This window comes from Crinia signifera, chromosome 5 (assembly GCF_055691185.1).
Source record: "Crinia signifera chromosome 5, ASM5569118v1, whole genome shotgun sequence".
In the NCBI taxonomy this organism is placed as follows: domain Eukaryota; kingdom Metazoa; phylum Chordata; class Amphibia; order Anura; family Myobatrachidae; genus Crinia; species Crinia signifera.
This window is the reverse complement of record NC_139221.1, coordinates 158,290,181-158,302,956: the sequence shown is the minus strand read 5'-3', so window position 1 is coordinate 158,302,956 and position 12,776 is coordinate 158,290,181. Positions and strand designations below refer to the sequence as shown.

The 12,776-nt window shown below is 58.0% G+C and overlaps 1 long non-coding RNA gene across 16 annotated transcripts in view; it reads right to left on the bottom strand.

Annotated features, from left to right (window-relative positions):
• Positions 1-12,776, bottom strand: part of LOC146080668 (uncharacterized) — a 121,560-nt gene that overhangs the window by 62,997 nt on the left and 45,787 nt on the right. For all 16 annotated transcript variants that reach the window (XR_014474941.1, XR_014474939.1, XR_014474934.1 and 13 more), the window contains one exon: positions 7,550-7,663. This is a non-coding gene — a long non-coding RNA (uncharacterized LOC146080668). The remainder of the gene's footprint in view (positions 1-7,549; positions 7,664-12,776) is intronic.

Sequence of the window (12,776 nt, the reverse complement as noted above, 5' to 3'; positions counted from 1 at the left end):
CTCCGCCCCCTTCACTTACCCCATCTCACCCTGCATCTTGCCTCACCCTGCACCAACCCCTCTCACCCTACACCAACCCAATCTCACCCTGTGTCTTCCCTCACCCTGCAACAACCCTCTCTAACCCTGCATTCCACACCCCCCTGCACCAACCCCCTCTCACCCTGCAACAACCCCTGCTCACCCTACACCAACCCACTCTCACCCTGTGTCCTCTCACCCTGCACCAACCCTCTCCAAATCTGCATCCCACGCCCCCCTGCACCAACCCCCTCTCACCATGCATCCTTCACCCCCCTTCACGAATTCCCTCACGCCCTGCACCAACCCGCTCTCACCCTGCGTCCTCCAACCCCTTCATCAACCCCCTCAAACCCTGCATCTTCCCTCACCCTGCAGCAACCCACTTTCACCCTGTGTCCTCTTACCCTGCACCAACCCCTCTCACCCAGCATTTTCCCTCACCCTACACCAACCACCTCTCAACCTGCATCCTCCGCGCCCCCCCTCTGCAACAACCCCATTTCACCATGTCCTCCGCCCCCTCTCACCCTGCATCTTCTCTCACCCTGCACCAACCACCTCACCCTACACCAACCCACTCTAACCCTGTGTCTTTCCTTACCCTGCATCAACCCCCTCTAACCCTGCATCCCACACCCTCCTGCACCAACCCCCTCTCACCCTGCAACAACCCCTGCTCCCCCTACACCAACCACCTCTCACCCTATGTCATCCGCCCCCTTCACATACCCACTCCCACCCTGCACCAACCCTCTCCCTGAACCAACCCCCTCACCCTACACCACCCCAATCTCCCCCTGTGTCCTCCCTCACCCTGCACCAACCCTCTCTAACCCTGAATTGCACGCCCCCATGCACCAACTCCCTCTCACCCTGCATCTTCCCTTACCGTGCACCAACCCCTGCTCACCCTACACCAACCCACTTTCACCCTGCGTCTTCAATTACCCTGTGTCCTCTCACTCTGCACCAACCCTCTCTAACCCTGCATCCTCCAACCCCTTCATCAACCCCCTCAAACCATGCATCTTCCCTCACCCTGCAGCAACCCACTTTCACCCTGTGTCCTCTCACCCTGCACCAACCATCTCAAACCCTGCATCCTATGCCCCCTGCACCAACCCCCTCTCACCCTGCATCCTTCACCCCCCTTCACGAATTCCCTCACTCCCTGCACCAACCCTCTATCACCCTTCACCCCCCTTCACAAATTCCCTCACGCCCTGCACCAACTCTCTCTCACCCTGCGTCATCAACCCCCTCAAACCCTGCATCTTCCCTCACCCCGCAACAACCCTCTCTAACCCTGCATGCCCCCCTGCACCAAACCCCTCTCACCCTGCAACAACCCCTGCTCACCCTACACCAACCAACTCACCCTGTGTCCTCTCACCCTGCACCCACCCTCTCCAAATCTACATCCCACGCCCCCCTGCACCAACCCCCTCTCACCCTGCATCCTTCACCCCCCTTCACGAATTCCCTCACGCCCTGCACCAACCCTCTCTCACCTTCACCCCCTTCACGAATTCCCTCACGCCCTGCACCAACCCTCTCTCACCCTGCATCATCAACCCCCTCAAACCCTGCATCTTCCCTCACCATGCAACAACCCTCTCTAACCCTGCATTCCATGCCCCCCTGCACCAACCCCCTCTCACCCTGCAACAACCCCTGCTCACCCTACATAAACCCACTCACCCTGTGTCCTCTCACCCTGCACCCACCCTCTCCAGATCTACATCCCACGCCCCCCCTGCACCAACCCCCTCTAACCCTGCATCCTTCACCCCCCTTCACGAATTCCCTCACGCCCTCCACCAACCCTCTCTCACCCTTCACCCCCCTTCACGAATTCCCTCATGCCCTGCACCAACCCTCTCTCACCCTGCATCATCAACCCCCTCAAACCCTGCATCTTCCCTCACCCTGCACCAACCCACTTTCACCCTGTGTCCTCTCACCCTGCACCAACCGACTCAAACCCTGCATCCTATGCCCCCTGCACCAACCCACTCTCACCCTGCATCCTCCACCCCCATTCACCAACCCTCTCGCACACTGCATTCTCCTCGTCCCTTCACCAACCCCATCTCACCCAGCATTTTTCCTCACCCTGTATCAACACCCTCTACCCATGCATTCTCTTCCACCTTGACCAACTCCCTCTGACCCTGCATCTTCCCCCAACCTGCACCTACCCCCTCTCACCCTACACCAACCCACTCTCACCGTGTCTTCCCTCACCCGGTGTCCTCTCACCCTGCACCAACCCTCTCAAACCCTGCATCCTATGCCCCCCTGCACCAACCCACTCTCATCCTGCATCCTCCACCTCCTTTCACCAACTCTCTCACCCTGCATTCTCCGCTTCCCTTCACCAACCCCATCTCACCCAGCATTTCCCTCACCCTACAGCAACCCCCTCTAAACCTGCATTCTCCGCCCCCCTTCACCAACCCCCTAATACCCTACACCAACCCACTCTCACCCTGCACCCACCCTCTCCAAATCTACATCCCACGCCCCCCTGCACCAACCCCCTCTCACCCTGCATCCTTCACCCCCCTTCACGAATTCCCTCACGCCCTGCACCAACCCTCTCTCACCCTGCGTCATCAACCCCCTCAAACCCTGCATCTTCCCTCACCCTGCAACACCCCTCTCTAACCCTGCATTCCATGCCCCCCTGCACCAACCCCCTCTCACCCTGCAACAACCCCTGCTCACCCTACACCAACCCACTCACCCTGTGTCATCTCACCCTGCACCCACCCTCTCCAAATCTACATCCCACACCCCCCTGCACCAACCCCCTCTCACCCTGCATCCTTCACCCCCCTTCACAAATTCCCTCACGCCCTGCACCAACCCTCTCTCAACTTCACCCCCCTTCACGAATTCCCTCACGCCCTGCACCAACCCTCTCTCACCCTGCGTCATCAACCCCCTCAAACCCTGCATCTTCCCTCACCCTGCAACACCCCTCTCTAACCCTGCATTCCATGCCCCCCTGCACCAACCCCCTCTCACCCTGCAACAACCCCTGCTCACCCTACACCAACCCACTCACCCTGTGTCCTCTCACCCTGCACCCACCCTCTCCAAATCTACATCCCAAGCCCCCCTGCACCAACCCCCTCTCACCCTGCATCCTTCACCCCGCTTCACGAATTCCCTCACGCCCTGCAGCAACCCTCTCTCACCTTCACCCCCTTCACGAATTCCCTCACGCCCTGCACCAACACTCTCTCACCCTGCATCATCAACCCCCTCAAACCCTGCATCTTCCCTCACCCTGCAACAACCCTCTCTAACCCTGCATTCCTTGCCCCCCGGCACCAACCCCCTCTCACCCTGCAACAACCTCTGCTCACCCTACACCAACCCACTCACCCTGTGTCCTCTCACTCTGCACCCACCCTCTCCAAATCTACATTCTACGCCCCCCCCTGCACCAACCCCCTCACCTTGCATCCTTCACCCCCACTTCACAAATTCCCTCACGCCCTGCACCAACCCTCTCTCACCCTTCACCCCCCTTCATGAATTCCCTCACGCCCTGCACCAACCCTCTCTCACCCTGCGTCATCAACCCCCTCAAACCCTGCATCTTCCCTCACCCTGCACCAACCCACTTTCACCCTGTGTCCTCTCACCCTGCACCAACCGTCTCAAACCCTGCATCCTATGCCCCCTGCACCAACCCACTCTCACCCTGCATCCTCCACCCCCATTCACCAACCCTCTCGCACCCTGCATTCTCCTCGTCCCGTCACCAACCCCATCTCACCCAGCATTTTTCCTCACCCTGTATCAACCCCCTCTAACCCTGCATTCTCCTCCCCCTTGACCAACTCCCTCTGACCCTGCATCTTCCCCCAACCTGCACCAACTCCCTCTCACCCTACACCAACCCACTCTCACCGTGTCTTCCCTCACCCGGTGTCCTCTCATCCTGCACCAACCCTCTCAAACCCTGCATCCTATGCCCCCCTGCACCAACCCACTCTCATCCTGCATCCTCCACCCCCCTTCACCAACTCTCTCACCCTGCATTCTCCGTTTCCCTTCACCAACCCCATCTCACCCAGCATTTCCCTCACCCTACAGCAACCCCCTCTAAACCTGCATTCTCCGCCCCCCTTCATTAACCCCCTAACACCCTACACCAACCCACTCTCACCCTGCACCCACCCTCTCCAAATCTACATCCCACGCCCCCCTGCACCAACCCCCTCTCACCCTGCATCCTTCACCCCCCTTCACGAATTCTCTCACGCCCTGCACCAACCCTCTCTCACCCTTCACCCCCCTTCACAAATTCCCTCACGCCCTGCACCAACCCTCTCTCACCCTGCGTCATCAACCCCCTCAAACCCTGAATCTTCCCTCACCCTGCAACAACCCTCTCTAACCCTGCATTCCATGCCCCCCTGCACCAACCCCCTCTCACCCTGCAACAACCCCTGCTCACCCTACACCAACCCACTCACCCTGTGTCCGCTCACCCTGCACCCACCCTCTCCAAATCTACATCCCACGCCCCCCTGCACAAACCCCCTCTCACCCTGCATCCTTCACCCCCCTTCACGAATTCCCTCACGCCCTGCACCAACCCTCTCTCACCTTCACCCCCTTCACAAATTCCCTCACGCCCTGCACCAACCCTCTCTCACCCTGCGTCATAAACCCCCTCAAACCCTGCATCTTCCCTCACCCTGCAACAACCCTCTCTAACCCTGCATTCCATGCCCCCCTGCACCAACCCCCTCTCACCCTACACCAACCCACTCACCCTGTGTCCTCTCACCCTGCACCCATCCTCTCCAGATCTACATCCCACGCCCCCCCTGCACCAACCACCTCTCACCCTGCATCCTTCACCCCCCTTCACGAATTCCCTCACGCCCTGCACCAACCCCCTCTCACCCTGCATCCTTCACCCCCCTTCACGAATTCCCTCACCCTGCACCAACCCTCTCTCACCCTGCATCATCAACCCCCTCAAACCCTGCATCTTTCCTCACCCTGCACCAACCCACTTTCACCCTGTGTCCTCTCACCCTGCACCAACCCCCTCTCACCCTGCATCCTTCACCCCCCTTCACGAATTCCCTCACGCCCTGCACCAACCCTCTCTCACCCTTCACCCCCCTTCACGAATTCCCTCACGCCCTGCACCAACCCTCTCTCACCCTGCGTCATCAACCCCCTCAAACCCTGCATCTTCCCTCACCCTGCAACAACCCTCTCAAACCCTGCATCCTATGCCCCCCCTGCACCAACCCACTCTCATCCTGCATCCTCCACCCCCCTTCACCAACTCTCTCACCCTGCATTCTCTGCTTCCCTTCACCAACCCCATCTCACCCAGCATTTCCCTCACCCTAAAGCAACCCCCTCTAAACCTGCATTCTCCGCCCCCTTCACCAACCCCCTAACACCCTACACCAACCCACTCTCACCCTGCATCCCACGCCCCCCTGCATCAACCCCCTCTCACCTTACATCCTCAGCCCCCCTTCAACAAACCGCTATTGCATTGCACCAACCCTTTCTCACCCTGCATCCTCCGCCTCCTTGCACCAACCCCTGTCACTTTGCTTCCCATATCACCCTGCATCTTCTCTCCCTGCACAAACCCCTTCTCGCCCTGTGCCAACCCCCTCTAGCCTTGCATCCTCTGTCACTCTGCATAAACCACCTCTCACCCTGCGTACTCCACCCCCTTCACCAAACCCCTCTCACCCTGCACCAACCCCCATCTCACCCCGAGTCTTCCCTCATCCTGTGTCCTCTCACCCTGCACCAACCCTCTCTAACCCTAATTCCCATGCCCCCCTGCACTAACCCTCTCTAACCCTACATCCTACACCTCCCTTCACTAAATTCCTCTAATCCTGCACCAACCCTAACTCATCCTGCATACTCCGCCCCCCTGCACCAAACCCCTCTCACCCTGCATCCTTCACGAACTCCCTCTCACCCTGCACCAACCTTCTCTCACCCTGCATCCTCTGCCCCCCCTGAACCAACCCCCTCTCACCCTGCGTTCTCCACCCCTTCATCAACCCCCTCACCCTGCACCAACCCACTTTCACCCTGTGTCTTCCCTCACCCTGTGTCCTCTCACCCTGTACCAATCCTCTCAAACCCTGCATCCCATGCCCCCCTTCACCAACCCCTCTCACCCAGCATTTTCCCTCACCCTACACCAACCACCTCTCAACCTGCATCCTCCGTGCCCCCCCTCTGCACAAACACCATTTCACCGTGTCCTCCGCCCCCTCTCACCCTGCATCTTCTCTCACCCTGCACCAACCACCTCACCCTACACCAACCCTCTCTAACCCTGTGTCTTCCCTCACCCAGCATCAACCCCCTCTAACCCTGCATTCCACACCCCCCTGCACCAACCCCCTCTCACCCTGCAACAACCCCTGCTCCCCCTACACCAACTCCCTCTCACCCTATGTCCTCCGCCCCCTTCACTTACCCGCTCTCACCCTGAACCCACCCCCTCTCACCCTACACCACCCCAAACTCCCTCTGTGTGCTCCCTCACACTGCACCAACCCTCTCTAACCCTGAATTCCACGCCCTCATGCACCAATCCCCTCTCACCCTGCATCTTCCCTCACCCTGCACCAACCCACTTTCACCCTGTGTCTTCCCTCACCCTGAGTCATCTCACCCTGTACCGACCTTCTCAAACCCTGCATCCCATGCCCCCCTGCACCAACCCACTCTCACCCTGCATCCTCCACCCCCTTCACCAACCCCCTCTACCCCTTCATTTTTCCGCCCCCCTTGACCAACCCCCTAAACCCAGCATTTTCCCTCAACCTGCACCAAGCCCCTCTCACCCTACACCAACCCACTCTCACCGTATCTTCCCTCACCCTGTGTCCTCTCACCCTACACCAACCCTCTCAAACCCTGCATCATATGCCCCCCTGCAACAACCCACTCTCACCCTGCATCCTCCACCCCCCTTCACCAAACCTCTCTCAATCTGCCTTCTCCGCTTCCCTTCACCAACCCCATCTCACCCAGCATTTTTCCTCACCCTGCCCCAACCCCCTCTAACCCTGCATTCTACACCCCACTTCACCAACCCCCTCACACCCTACAGCAACCCACTCTCACCCTGTGTCTTCTCTCACACTGCATCCCATGCCCCCCTGCGTCAACCCCCTCTAACCTTGCATCTTCAGCCCCCCTTCACCAAACACCTATTGCCCTGCACCAACCCTTTCTCAACCTGTGCCAACCCCCTCTATCTTTGTGTACTCCGTCACCCTGCATCCACCGACACCCTGCACCACGCCATCTTCTCTCACCCTGCAGCCCCCTCTTACCCCGTGTCTTCTCTCACCCTGCATCTTCTCACCCTACACCACCCACCTCTCACTCTACAAACTCCAGAACCTAAAAACATAATGTAAGGAAGAGAGTCTATAGCAAACATACATATTTGATAAATTTGCATGTATGCCAGGAAGATATTATCGCGCCTCACCTGTTGTTTGTAGCTGCTCCTGCCGTTGGACCTTTAGAATATGACATCACAGTAGTCCAGAGATGTAGCTGGGTAAGTTGTTGACATTAAAATTCCTTTGAGGAGAAGTCCGACCTGAAAAAAATAGAAAAGGGGCGCGATAATATGTTCATGACATACATGCATATTTATTTTTACTGTGTCTTACATCTATCTCATCCCTGCACCCTCCCTCACCGTGCGTCTTCCATGCCAACCTTCCTCTTTCATGCCACCCTGCACCACCACCCTCTCACCCTGCGTCTTCCCCCACTCTGCACACCCCCCTCATCCTGCATCTTCCCTCACCCAGTGTCCTCTAACCCTGCACCAATCCCCTCTAACCCTGCATCCTCCGTCCCCATGGACCAGCCCCTTCTCACCCTGTTTCCTCCGCCCCCTCTCACCATGCAACTTCCCTCACCCTGCACCAAAACCCTCTAAGCATACACCAACCCTCTCTCACCGTGCACAAACCCTATCTAACCCTGCATCCCATGAACCCCTGCACCAACTCCTTCACCCTGCATCCTCCACCCCCCTTCACCAAACCCCTCTCACCATGCATCCTCTGCCCCCCTGTACCCACCCCCTTTCACCCTGTATCCTCAGCCCCCTCTCACCCTACATCTTCCCTCACCCTGCACCAACCACCTCTCACCCTGTGTCTTCCCTAACCCTGTGTCCTCTCGCCCAGCACCAACCCTCTCTAACCCTGCATTTTACGGCCCCCTGCACCAACCCCCTCTCACCCTGCATCCAACACACCCCTGCACCAACCCCCCCACCCTGCATAATATACCCCCTGTACCAAACCACTCTCACCCTGCATTCTCTGCCCCCCTGCACGAACCCCCTCTCACCCTATGGCCTCCGCACCCTTCACTTACCCCATCTCACGCTGCATCTTCCCTCACCCTGCACCAACCCCTCACCCTACACCAACCCAATCTCACCCTGTGTCTTCCATCACCCTGCAACAACCCTCTCTAACCCTGCATTCCATGCCCCCCTGCACCAACCCCCTCTCATCCTTCACCCCCCTTCACGAATTCCCTCACGCCCAGCACCAACCCTCTCTCACCCTTCACCCCCCTTCACGAATTCCCTCACGCCCTGCACCAACCCTCTCTCACCCTGCGTCATCAACCCCCTCAAACCCTGCATCTTCCCTCACCCTGCACCAACCCACTTTCACCCTGTGTCCTCTCACCCTGCACCAACCGTCTCAAACCCTGCATCCTATGCCCCCTGCACCAACCCACTCTCACCCTGCATCCTCCACCCCCATTCACCAACCCTCTCAAACCCTGCATCTTCCCTCACCCTGCACCAACCCACTTTCACCCTGTGTCCTCTCACCCTGCACCAACCGTCTCAAACCCTGCATCCTATGCCCCCGTCACCAACCCCATCTCACCCAGCATTTTTCCTCACCCTGTATCAACCCCCTCTAACCCTGCATTCTCCTCCCCCTTGACCAACTCCCTCTGACCCTGCATCTTCCCCCAACCTGCACCAACTCCCTCTCACCCTACACCAACCCACTCTCACCGTGTCTTCCCTCACCCGGTGTCCTCTCACCCTGCACCAAACCTCTCAAACCCTGCATCCTATGCCCCCCTGCACCAACCCACTCTCATCCTGCATCCTCCACCCCCCTTCACCAACTCTCTCACCCTGCATTCTCCGTTTCCCTTCACCAACCCCATCTCACCCAGCATTTCCCTCACCCTACAGCAACCCCCTCTAAACCTGCATTCTCCGCCCCCCTTCATTAACCCCCTAACACCCTACACCAACCCACTCTCACCCTGCACCCACCCTCTCCAAATCTACATCCCACGCCCCCCTGCACCAACCCCCTCTCACCCTGCATCCTTCACCCCCCTTCACGAATTCCCTCACGCCCTGCACCAACCCTCTCTCTCCCTTCACCCCCCTTCACAAATTCCCTCACGCCCTGCACCAACCCCCTCTCACCCTGCGTCATCAACCCCCTCAAACCCTGAATCTTCCCTCACCCTGCAACAACCCTCTCTAACCCTGCATTCCATGCCCCCCTGCACCAACCCCCTCTCACCCTGCAACAACCCCTGCTCACCCTACACCAGGGGTCTTCAACCCATGGCCCGCGGGCCACAAGTGGCCCGCCGAGTTGTATTAGGTGGCCCACCAGTGAATTGCGTTTTTTTATTAAATGCCGTGCTGATTTTTAAAAAAATCCTTAAAATCCTTCCGTGTGCTGTCCCCTTAGCAGTGGGACGCGGCGGAGGTGGATATGCTGGCTAGCAGCAGGACTGTGCGCAGACATGCGCATTGTGTACATCCTGATGCCGCGCACCCATCCCACCCGTGCTAACAGCCGGGAGACTGGAGTGAGTGTGACAACCGCCGGCAGCCGCACACCTGTCCCTGCCTGCTCCTTGGCTGTTAAGACAGCCGACCCCGCCAGCAGCAGCAACCCTCTGAAGGAAAACTCTGCAAGGGACACTAAGGCAAGTGTCTCAGGAGAGGGTGATGCCGGCTAGCTACCGCGGCACTGACTATGGGGGAGGAGGGGCTGGCAGTGCAATGTGGCCCTGTGTATGGGGAGGGTGCTGACTATGGGGGAGGGGGGGCTGGCAGTGCAATGTGGTTCTGACTAAGGGAGGGCTGGCATGCTGTGCAATGCAGTGCTGACTATGGAGGGCAATACTAGGGCATTTTGTGAGGGACACTACTGGTGGCATTTTATGAGGGACACTACTGGTGGCATTTTATGAGGGACACTACTGGTGGCATTTTATGAGGGACACTATTGGTGGCATTTTATGAGGGACACTACTAGGGGCATCATATGCATAAGCAGGAGTATTGGGGGCCTTATAGTGCAAGGTGCAATGGGCATCATGGTGTGAGGCATAATGTGCAATGGGCATCATGGTGTAATGGGCCTTCATATTTATATGTCACTGTGCGGCCTTTAGACAGCCAACTTACCGTGGAAGGACAACAACCATTCCTGCGGTAATCAATGTCTGGTCATGCAGGTTGCAAAAGTGAGGTGTCAGGTAATTTTTTTCCTACTAGTTCACACTCTTATAATTAGACCATGCCCCTTATAATTAGTCCACACCCCTTTTTGGGGTACACGCAATTTCTTAAATGCCACGTTATGTATGTGTGGCTGCATTTTTATTCTGTTCGCACTGGGACCCTAATTGTTTAGAAATAGCCCTGGTGCAGACTATATATTGGGGGCAGGGTTTATGTGTATGGGCAGCTGTGCCAACTATCTATTAAGAGCTGTGCTAAATACCACAGTAGAGCTTAGTGGCCCTCGGGCTTCGTTGAATTTTTTAATGTGGCCCACACTGTCTTAAAGGTTGAAGACCCCTGCCCTACACCAACCCACTCACCCTGTGTCCGCTCACCCTGCACCCACCCTCTCCAAATCTACATCCCACGCCCCCCTGCACCAACCCCCTCTCACCCTGCATCCTTCACCCCCCTTCACGAATTCCCTCACGCCCTGCACCAACCCTCTCTCACCTTCACCCCCTTCACAAATTCCCTCACGCCCTGCACCAACCCTCTCTCACCCTGCGTCATGAACCCCCTCAAACCCTGCATCTTCCCTCACCCTGCAACAACCCTCTCTAACCCTGCATTCCATGCCCCCCTGCACCAACCCCCTCTCACCCTACACCAACCCACTCACCCTGTGTCCTCTCACCCTGCACCCATCCTCTCCAGATCTACATCCCACGCCCCCCCTGCACCAACCCCCTCTCACCCTGCATCCTTCACCCCCCTTCACGAATTCCCTCACGCCCTGCACCAACCCCCTCTCACCCTGCATCCTTCACCCCCCTTCACGAATTCCCTCACCCTGCACCAACCCTCTCTCACCCTGCATCATCAACCCCCTCAAACCCTGCATCTTTCCTCACCCTGCACCAACCCACTTTCACCCTGTGTCCTCTCACCCTGCACCAACCCCCTCTCACCCTGCATCCTTCATCCCCCTTCACGAATTCCCTCACGCCCTGCACCAACCCTCTCTCACCCTGCGTCATCAACCCCCTGAAACCCTGCATCTTCCCTCACCCTGCAACAACCCTCTCAAACCCTGCATCCTATGCCCCCCCTGCACCAACCCACTCTCATCCTGCATCCTCCACCCCCCTTCACCAACTCTCTCACCCTGCATTCTCTGCTTCCCTTCACCAACCCCATCTCACCCAGCATTTCCCTCACCCTAAAGCAACCCCCTCTAAACCTGCATTCTCCGCCCCCTTCACCAACCCCCTAACACCCTACACCAACCCACTCTCACCCTGCATCCCACGCCCCCCTGCATCAACCCCCTCTCACCTTACATCCTCAGCCCCCCTTCAACAAACCGCTATTGCATTGCACCAACCCTTTCTCACCCTGCATCCTCCGCCTCCTTGCACCAACCCCTGTCACTTTGCTTCCCATATCACCCTGCATCTTCTCTCCCTGCACAAACCCCTTCTCGCCCTGTGCCAACCCCCTCTAGCCTTGCATCCTCTGTCACTCTGCATAAACCACCTCTCACCCTGCGTACTCCACCCCCTTCACCAAACCCCTCTCACCCTGCACCAACCCCCATCTCACCCCGAGTCTTCCCTCATCCTGTGTCCTCTCACCCTGCACCAACCCTCTCTAACCCTAATTCCCATGCCCCCCTGCACTAACCCTCTCTAACCCTACATCCTCCACCCCCCTTCACTAAACCCCTCTAATCCTGCACCAACCCTAACTCATCCTGCATACTCCGCCCCCCTGCACCAAACCCCTCTCACCCTGCATCCTTCACGAACTCCCTCTCACCCTGCACCAACCTTCTCTCACCCTGCATCCTCTGCCCCCCCTGAACCAACCCCCTCTCACCCTGCGTTCTCCACCCCTTCATCAACCCCCTCACCCTGCACCAACCCACTTTCACCCTGTGTCTTCCCTCACCCTGTGTCCTCTCACCCTGTACCAATCCTCTCAAACCCTGCATCCCATGCCCCCCTTCACCAACCCCTCTCACCCAGCATTTTCCCTCACCCTACACCAACCACCTCTCAACCTGCATCCTCCGTGCCCCCCCTCTGCACAAACCCCATTTCACCGTGTCCTCCGCCCCCTCTCACCCTGCATCTTCTCTCACCCTGCACCAACCACCTCACCCTACACCAACCCTCTCTAACCC